The sequence below is a fragment of the Mauremys mutica genome, chromosome 24 (assembly GCF_020497125.1).
Source record: "Mauremys mutica isolate MM-2020 ecotype Southern chromosome 24, ASM2049712v1, whole genome shotgun sequence".
NCBI classification, from domain to species: Eukaryota; Metazoa; Chordata; order Testudines; family Geoemydidae; genus Mauremys; species Mauremys mutica.
In genome coordinates, this window is record NC_059095.1 from 14,946,365 (window position 1) to 14,956,285 (window position 9,921).

General features: G+C 51.4%; 1 long non-coding RNA gene across 1 annotated transcript; it reads right to left on the reverse strand.

The window, feature by feature from the left end:
• Window positions 1-1,099: 1,099 nt before the first annotated feature.
• Window positions 1,100-9,172, reverse strand: LOC123355898. Its single transcript, XR_006575224.1, has 2 exons — window positions 9,006-9,172; window positions 1,100-1,571 (listed from the first exon to the last, which is right to left on the reverse strand). It is a non-coding gene; the product is annotated as an uncharacterized LOC123355898 (long non-coding RNA).
• Window positions 9,173-9,921: the final 749 nt, after the last annotated feature.

The window sequence follows — 9,921 nt, forward strand, 5'->3', positions numbered from 1 at the left end:
CAAAAGGCAATGAACTGCTGCTGTGTAGCAATGCAGTCCCACATCTGCCAGCGCCCGGGAGCCGTACAGTGACGGTGAACGAAGCGGGCTCCATGCTTGCCGTGCTATGGCATCTGCACAGGTAACCCAGGAAAAAAGGCGCGAAACGATTGTCTGCCGTTGCTTTCACGGAGGGAGGGAGGGAGAGGGGGGCCTGACGACATGTACCCAGAACCACCCGCGACACTGTTTTTGCCCCATCAGGCATTGGGATCTCAACCCAGAATTCCAATGGGCAGCGGAGACTGCGGGCACTGTGGGATAGCTACCCACAGTGTAACGCTCTGGAAGTCGACGCTAGCCTCGGTACTGTGGATGCAGTCTGCCGACTTAATGCACTTAGAGCATTTTGTGTGGGGACAACACAGTTGACTGTATAAAAACAATTTCTAAAAAAATGACTTCTATAAATTCGACATAATTTTGTAGTGTAGACATTCCCTTAGTCTATCACTATAAGACATGTTTTCTAATCCTTTAATCTTTCTCGCAGCTCTTCTCTGAACCCTCTTCAATTTATCAACATCCTTCTTGACATATGGACAGCAGAACTGGACACAGTGTTCCTGCAGTGGTCACACCAATAATAAATACAGAGGTAAAATAACCTCTCTGCTCCTACTCAAGATTCCTGTGTGTATGCATCCAAGCATTACATTAGCCCTTTTGGCCACAGCGTCACACTGGGAGCTCATGTTAAGTTGATTATTCGCCGTGAGCCCCAAATCTTTTTCAGTGCCATTGCTTCCCAGATAGAGTCCCTGATCCTGTAAGTATGGCCGACATTCTTTGTTTCTAGGTGTGTACATTTACATTTAGCTGTGTTAAAAACATATATTGTTTGCTTGAGCTCTGTATCAGTCACCTGTCCTCTTCATTATTTAACATTTCCCCAATTTCTGTGTTATCTGCAAACTTTATCAGTATTGATTTTATATTTTCTTCCAGGTCATTGATACAAATGTTAAATAGCGTAGGGTCAAGAACTTACAGGGCCCACTGGAAACACATATGCTTGATGATGATTCCCTGTTTACAATTACATTTTGAGACCTACCAGTTAGCCAGCTTTTAATTTATTTAGTGTATGCCATGTTAATTTTATATAGTTCAAATTTTGTAATCAAAATGTTGTACGTACCAAGCCAAATGCCTTAAAAGAAGACGTTTAAGTATGTTACATCAACACTATTACCTTTATCAACCAAACTTGTAATTTCATCAAAAAATATATCAGTTTAGTTTGACAGGGTCTATTTTTCATAAACCTGTTTTGATAGGCTTTAATTCTTTATTAATCAAGTCATGTATCAGCCACTCCATTATCCTGCCCAGCATCAATATCCAACTGACAGGCCTGTAATCATCTGGGTCATTCCATTTACTCCTTTAAAATATTGGCACAACATTAGCTTTCTTCCAGTCTTCTGGATCTTCCCCAGTGCTCCAAGACTTATTGAAAATCAGCATTAACAGAGCAGTGTGCTCCTCAGCCAGTTCTTTTAAAACTCTTGGATGGAAGTTATCTGGACCTGCTGATTTAAAAATGTTTAACTTTAGTAGCTCCTGTTTAACCTCCACCTGAGATACAAGTGGAATGGAAAGAGTGATATCATATGATATGACTACATCATCTGTTTTTTCCCAAATATAGAACAGAAGTATTTATTGAACACTTCTGCCTTTTCTACAGTATTATTATTATTGATAAGGGAAACAAAAGGCACAGGAGAACTCTATGGCCAGCAGTGTTAAGGACAACACAGTTTTTTAAATAGAAAGAAAGAAAGAAAGAAAGAAAGAAAGAAAGAAAGAAAGAAAGAAAGAAAGAAAGAAAGAAAGAAAGAAAGAAAGAAAGAAAGAAAGAAAGAAATTGATAGTAATGAATATAAATCAGAAGCTAGGAATTGAAGACAATTGATAGGGGAAGCAAAAGGACACACGAAAAATATGTGGTGGCTCAAGTCCAGCAGTTGGCAGTAGTGGAACATGGGCTCTCCTGATTCTCTGGGTTTCTGCCCAAGTCCTGGGCAGGCAGACCAGGGGTGCCTCCTGGACTAGGATATCCCCCCCACCCTCCGCCCTAGATTACTCTACCATGTTCCTTACTCTCCAGAAGCATGGTGAAGGGCAAGGCCTGGCCAATGGCCCACAATGCATCTCCTCAGAAGGGAATGAGGAGGTTCCCTTTCCCCTCAATGACAGCTGCATCTTCTGTGGTGGCCAGCAGCCTGGTTTGAGGTTGGCTTCCAGGTGGTGTGGGGCTCCCACTGGATTCTGCTCCCTTGCCTGACTGCCCTGACTGAGCTGTGCTGCACCCTTTTAAGCTCTACCTCTGCTGAGAGCATGCCCAGCAGATATGACTTGGCGGAGCCTCCTGTGACCAGAGCGTCTCCTTAACCCTCTGTTCCCCACTGCGGGGTTTGTACACCCCATCACACCGGCCCATCTGATTGCTTGGCTGGAGCATTATCCAGCCCAGCCACCTCTGAACTGACTAGCAGGTGTTGTCCAAAAACTACTCAGAAATAATCATCCAGCCTATCAGACGGTGCTGGAAGCAAAAGGCAAAAAGAAACATAACTGGAAATCATGACGGAAGAACAAAGCCAACTCCCACCTCAGATGTATAAGGCAGGCAGCAGCAGCTTGTAACAAGAGCACACATGCTATTCTGTGAGACATACAAAGGTTTCATTTCCCCTAAATACACAGCAGATGAGATGTTGCCTCTGGCATGTGCCAAAGGCAGGAGAAACGTCCGTTTTCTATACAATGAGGAGCTGTCCTGCAATATGATTTGTTTTAAAAGATAGCAGAGTAAGAGGAGAGCTGGATGATGTATCAGTTTCCTAACCTTCCATTTTGGGTACTCAGAAAAACATCTTAAAAGAACAGGTTCAGCTCAAGCTATGAACCGGGATTTTTATAACAATGATGGGCTAAAGGAGTGGTTCGTAAATCCTGGCCTGAACATAGAGCAGCAGGAGTTAATTCCCAGGAATTATTTCCATGTCAGTGACCAATGGGCTAGATAATGCATTCTCTGTGACAAACACCGAACCAGTATGCGATGTGGCCGCTAAATCAGGAATTTATGGACACACAGAGATGAGCCAGTGTGCTGCTGTTTGTCCTGAATGGTATTTGGGGCAACATTTTCAGCCCTGAGTGCCTGAAGTGAGGCCCCCTAGATATAAGGATCTCCCATCTACACAGCCAGCACCACCCTGCGGCAAGCCTCTCCGCCTGGGGCGACAGACTTGTGGAGTGGCTGGTGCTTTGACACTGTGGCTCGGGCTCTGAAGCTCACCCCATCCCTAGGCTGTACCTCTCAGAGCAGTTTAGGCAACAGAGGCAGCTGGCAAAGCAGGCTGTGGAGTCCCCCTCACTCGGCCTACTCAGCCAATGGCCTTTGGGCCCTGTGCCAATACGGGGAGCTTGGAGCCAGGCTCCCAGCCCCTTGAAGCCCAAATGAGACTGATTCCACGAAAAGCAAACCCTGCGTCCTGGGGAGTGATGTGCTGGCCAGTCTGCAGCAGCACGCGGGCACATCTGAGAGTTAAACATCACCAGTGATGGAGAGAGGAGGCTGAGGAGGGGCCGGAGGTGGGGAGAGGAAGAAATTATTCTTTCCTACGAGAGAGAGACAACAAAGAAACCCTTTTCCTGTTCTCTGGCAGCATCAATGGCCTGCCTCCCCAGATGATACCTCAGATGACTCCTACACGTGCATGTCGTCAGACTCTCCTTTTCTCCCTGGACCTCAGCACAGAGATCCAGTCTGGGAACCAGCCCATTGCAAAGCCTGATTCCAGCAACGGAACAGGCTGCAGGACTTTGAATTTGCAAAGGAGGAGTCCCTCATATCCCAAATCCTGGACTTCAGCACAGTAGCCTGAGATCGGGGCAAGAGCTTTCACTGTAAAATGAAACGTATGTTCCCCTAAAATGAGCATGGCAGACAAACCCCCCGACAGGCATTGCACTAGGACAATCCACAAGCACATACTAGCTGCATGGCCAGAACACTTAGAAGTTGCTGTTGCCTAAGGGGAGCCATAATAGAGGTCACTTCTATTGTGTCTGCCAGTGGACGGTCAGGGAATAGACCCCATTGATCCGGGGCAGACACTCCATACCCTGCACATTCCCAAAGGCGACAGCCCCACCAGCTGCATCAGGAGGGACTCGGCTGAGATAAGGCCAAGGGGTCTTTCTGGTTTTAGACCTGCCTTTGGAAACTGCCCAGTTTATTCTAGATATGGGAGACCCCCTCGGAGCTCTCCAGGCACGGCCTGGAGTTTGGAACTGGGGCAGTTTGTAGTCGGTGTTCCCCTGAGGGGGTGCAGTGCCAATAAAACTGCCTGGGCATTGCCCCCCCAAACTAGAAACTTTGGAGAAAACCACAAGGTCTGGGTCAGCTCTGGATGCTCCCGGTTCTCTCTGGCTCCTGGCAGTGTGAGAGTCACGCTGGGGACAGATCTCCAAGCGGAGCCAGGCCGGCCGCTGCACCATTCCTGAGCTTTCCTGAGGCCCCACGTTCCTGCAGAACTTAAGATGTCATTAAAAAAAAAAATTCCCGTGCTTCTGGTTGCCAAGGAAACCTTCTGACTGTGACCAGGGTTGTTTGGGCTCCCTGAGTCCTGAGCCAGACAGCCTGAAGGAATTAGCTCTGCAAGACGTGAACTGCTCCGGCACTCTCAATGCTGCCTGCGTTAACTCTGAACCCCAATGACGATGCATTTAAATAGCGACATTGATAACCAGTTCACTGCTGAGCCTTTTAGCAGAAACATCTGGCCACAGTGGGGCTGAGGGTGGCTCCTGACTGTATATTACCCCTGCCTGGCCTGATGTCGCTGTCTCCTTTAAACTTCCCTCCACTTTCCTTCTCTGTCTGGGTCTAGACGCGGAGGGGCCTGTTTCAGAGTTAGCGGATGAGGTTTGAGTATAGGGTGCTGGAACTAAGGGTGCTGCTGCACCCCCTGGCTTGCAGCGGGTTACAGTTTGCTTCAGTGATTCTCAGCACCCCCACTACACAAATTTTTCCAGCCCCCCTTAATCACAGAGCACGTGTGGGTGTGTGAGCCCTCCCCTTGGGGCCGAGCGGTTTGCACTGAGCTGGCCATGTGTCAGAGGCCGTGCTGGCTGCTTGCTCCAATTCTCCTCGAAATCTCAAACCCAGATCGAAACACGCTAACTGATGGCATCCCTGAACTCTCGCAGAGTCCTCCCCGTGCCCCAGCCCAGTGCCGCAGGCTGGCAAGCCGTAGGGCGCTGCACAACAGGAATGTGGCTATTGCTCTCCCGCAGTCCTAGCAGGATGGGCAGTGTCCATGGCCAGGAGACCATGGCTCTGGGACTCCTCTGCGCCGGGTTCACTGAACAAAAGAAAGGCATGTTTCTGCAACCACACGGCCTTTCTGCTCCTTTTGGGACTGAACCAAAAATGTGCCTCCCCTCCCCCCGCACTTCCCCCAACACACCTTTCCTTCCAGTGGAACATAACCCCAAAGAAGATGTTGGCCTCACATTAAAGGAAAACGTATAAATATTTTTAAAAGGAGAAGAATTCCTGCTTTGCTAACAGTTTGCTCCAACTAATGGATTTCAGATGTCTCACATACCTCATTCATTCAGCCCCATTCAGTTTCCTAGGCGCCCCCGCTGTATTTATTAAACACAGCAATCGTGGAATGCGCGGCTCTTACAGAATAAAACACCATTTTGTTAAAAAGTCCTAATTAGAAAGCTTTGTGAGAGACCCACAACTGCCATTTTGGTTCCACTCCTCACACCCAAACCAGTGCTCTGACCTCGGCTGCATTGCCTGAGACGGTGAACCCCTTCTGAGTCTGCCAGCCAGCTGACGGCCCGTTGGTGTTAGCAAGAACTGTCCGTTTGTGTGGGGCGCGCCGTCCTCCCAGTGCACTGTTCTGAAGCATGTTTGCAAACGTGTCTCCCTAGTCACAGGGACTCTCTTCCCCATGGTACGTGTTGGAGTCGAGCTCTGAAATGCGGGGCGGCCAGGGCTCATTTCAGCAGCAAAGGGCAGGAGGATGTAGGACCTTTCCCAAAGAACCATGGTATAGTGCTTGTTCCGCCCTCAGGCGAGGCTGCAGGGTTAGAGACGTTGTAGGGAGATGACATTGGGCTGGAGGCGATTCCTCCCGGAAGGGGAACCTGCCAAGCTTCGCATACGTTCAGGCTGCTTCCTGGTCCGGGCACTGGCTCTCAGAAATGGAGCCTCAATGTGTGAGCCACAGATGAGGGCCTGAGTGACTGGTGGGGTCCAGGCCCTGGGGAGAGACCTGCCTTTGCTGCGGGTGGCCTGTGAGTTTCAGGACGGGAGACGCACAGTGAACGAGTGTCCAGCACGCAGCCCCACCATGGGCAGCCCGAGGAGGCAGTGTGGGGGTGGCGCTGACATTGAGGGGTTAATACAGCTCTGAGTGTGCAGTGAGGGTGACGTAGGGCCAGTGCGGGGGCTGAGGGGGGCTGTTTGCTGGACCAGATGAGAGACGTGACCAGTAAGGTGACCAGATGAGAGATGTGAAATATCAGGATGCGGGGCGGCGGGGGTGCTGGCGGAGCAACAAAAAAAACCAAAACAACCCAAGGGACGGCGGCAGAGGAAAAAACAAAAGCAAAAACAACCAAGAGCCGCTGGCGCATAGGAAATATTGGTGGGGGCTGAGCACCCACCGGCAGCCGCACCAGCTTGCCTTCGCTCTGCCTCCACCTCCCCTGAGCTGGCTGCCACGTCCTGCTTCTCTCTCCAGCACTTGCGCCGCCATTCAGCTGATTAGCGCAAGTCTGGGAGGGAGGGGTGAGGAGGAGGAATGCGGCGTGCTTAGGAAAGAGGCGGGGCCAGGGCAGGGATTTGGGGAGGGATCCAATAGGGCAGTGAGGGGGCGGGGCGGGGGCAGGGCCAGGGCAGGGATTTGGGGAGGGAAGGGCGGAGTCGGGGTGGGGCCAGGGAGGAGTTGGGGTGGGGGGGTGCGAGCCCCCTCTGCCTGTGCACTGGAGGGCAAAATATCGAGACAATTCACGTCCCAACCGAACATCGGTCGGGATGTGGGACAAACAAGTAAATATCAGGACAGTCCTGATAAAATCGGGACATCTGGTCACCCTAGGCCCCAGATACAAAGCAGGGCAACCCTGGTGTCCCCTAACTAGGGTTGCCAATTTTGGTTGGACATATTCCTGGATGTTTCATCACATGGCCTAATCTTTCATTAAAGATTAATCTTTAATTCCTGGAGACTCCAGGACAATCCTGGAGTATTGGCGACACCACTCCTAATGTGAGCCTCCCGCTGCCATCTCCTCAGGGGGTTGCAGAGGTGGGGAATACCCAGCCCTGGCCCAGCATGTCCCCACCCCAGGGCTTCTGTGGAGCTGGCTCTGTGCTGCGCTGGGGGGACTCACTGGGGTGGGGGGTGCACAGGGGCTGCAGCACAGAGATGAATTCCCTGCCAGAGGTGTGGGAATCAAACCAAGGTAACCGCCACTAAGGGCTGAGTCCGAGCAAAAGGGCATGACCCAGTGAGACGAAGGAAGGCCTATTTATCCTGCATTCCTGAAGTCCCTGAGAATCGCCCGCAGAAAGGCAGCTCCTATTCCCTTGGCCTGAGCCACCTTTCGTAGGGACACCAAGCATAAAGCAGGACGTGTGGCAAACAGGGAGCTGACACACAGGGTACCAGCCCCTGCCCCACCCGTCGGCCCCTGGCCATAGGATGGATGGTACTTGCAGCAGCTATCCAGGAAATCATGTGGTGATAGAAAAGTATCAGTGTAAAACCGGGTGAACGATTTTGCACAAATAGTTTTGCAGAAAAACACTTGGCTCTAAGTCACGAATTCCTGTCGAGTTCGCCAAACAGTTTCAAGCGAATCAAGTGGAAATGTTTCTGTAAAGTCAAACGTTGCATTTCGACCCCACCATGTCGTTCGGACTTTCAGGCATTCTGACAAAAGCCAAGGTGAGGCGTCCCTGAATGGCTGCCGGAGGAGCTGGCAGTGCCTCCTGTCCAGGCTAGCTCAGTGGTTAGGTACCCAGGCCTGCTGCAGAGAAGGGATCTCCCACACGAGCAGAGCCGCCAGCCACTGGGATATGCTGGGGTACAGCTTCCTCAAACGCTCCTCCTGGAGCCATTCCCCTTTCAGAAATAATTCAATGCTCCTGAGGGCCCTGAGTGCGAGGGGAGTGCTGCAGCCATCAGGCGGGCCAGGCATTCACGCTCTGTTTCCTAGTCCAGTGACTAACCAGCCATTCCTAGTGGCAGTGCAGGGGAAACATTGGTTTCAGTTTGACCCACCATTTGCCCCTGTGGTTGTGCCTGGCACACGCTGTAGCCAGAAGGGCTTTGAAACAGGAGAGCACAGGACAATTGCCCTCCATTCTCAGCATGAGGAGGGAGGCACACGAGTACGTGCTCAGTCAGCAGGTCACCAGGGACTTGGGACATTGACAAAGTGGGATGGACACCAAGGAGTTACTGGGCCAGAGAGACCAGGCCCCCAGATTGCCCCAGTCCCATCTGACGGGCTCCCTGCCTGTCCTGCTACCCTAGGAAGGCCCTTGCAGCCATGCCCGGTGTCTGTCTGGGCCTTTTATTCTGGCCAGCACTGTAGACACCTAGTGCAAAATGAAATGCCACAAAGTGACCAAGGACACCCAAGCTCCACCCCCCCGAGGTTTCAGATCACTGCTCCTGGCTGGGCCTTGCTGGGAGGGGCTGGGTTTGTTGCCCTCTACTCCTTTTCCGTCTGCTTTGGCTCATCTCGCTGGGTCCCTGCACTCCCTGCATTTGTGCCAGGCCTTGTCTTACTTTTGTACTAAGATGTGTATTGCAGTGGCAGCTCGGGGACCAGGTCATGGTCCGGGCCCCAGGGCGCTAGGAGTTGCACACACACACATAATAAAAAGGGTGCCCCTTCCCCAAAGAGCTCACCATCTATTTCCATCTTCTCTGGCGTCTTCTCCAACTCCTTCCCCAGACGGGCTGCTGAAAGTACACTCCAGACCACTGGAGACACAGGAAAGTCCCCTTCTCTCCAAGACCTGCTTAGTTTAAAGCTCCTACTAAGCCCTGGCAGTTGGAAGCATGAGTCATCACCTGCTGTCCAAAGGTAGCAATTTGTTTAGACACAGATCCTTTGGAGATCAGTCCCAGTGCAACGGGAAATGCAGGAAGAGTTTGAACTGCAATTTGATACATAATCTGCCTGACCCCGTGGCTGTGATGCCTGACCCCATGGCTGTGTGCTTCTTGATTTGTCTGCAAAGCAGTTAGGAGGTCTAATTTCCATGCAAGCAGACATATGTCCACTAGCTAGCTCTGCTCAAGCTAGCATCTACAAAGAGCAGTGGGCCTGTGGCAATGGCATGGGCTTGCTGGCCCAGTACCATCCTGCCTGACCCCCTGGATATGGATGCAGGCGACTAACCCAACCTGCCACCAGGCCACCACAGCCATGCTGCTATGTAGGCATTCCCGTGAGCAGAGCTACCATGGGTCTGTCTGCCCATGCTGGGAATGACACCTCACAGTTACTGCTGGGCAGACATCTCCTGCCATTCCTGAGCCCGTGGCTGTCTTTCTGAGCTTCCTGTCATTTATGGGATGTCCTACCTACTTCTTCACCAGCACGTTTCCTGTGGACTGTCTGTCAGTACTTCCTGGGTTGGAAGGCAGCACCCCACTTTGAACACCCACCCCCCAGATTCCCGGGGCAGATTGCTTGGCTGTGGTTTCCCCTCATTCACATGGTAACGCCACGCTGAATGTCCCTGGTCCCTCTGGCTAAGTGATGGGAAACCAAGTCCCCATAGCACTGTTAATCCCTCTGGCTTGTTTCCTGCACCAT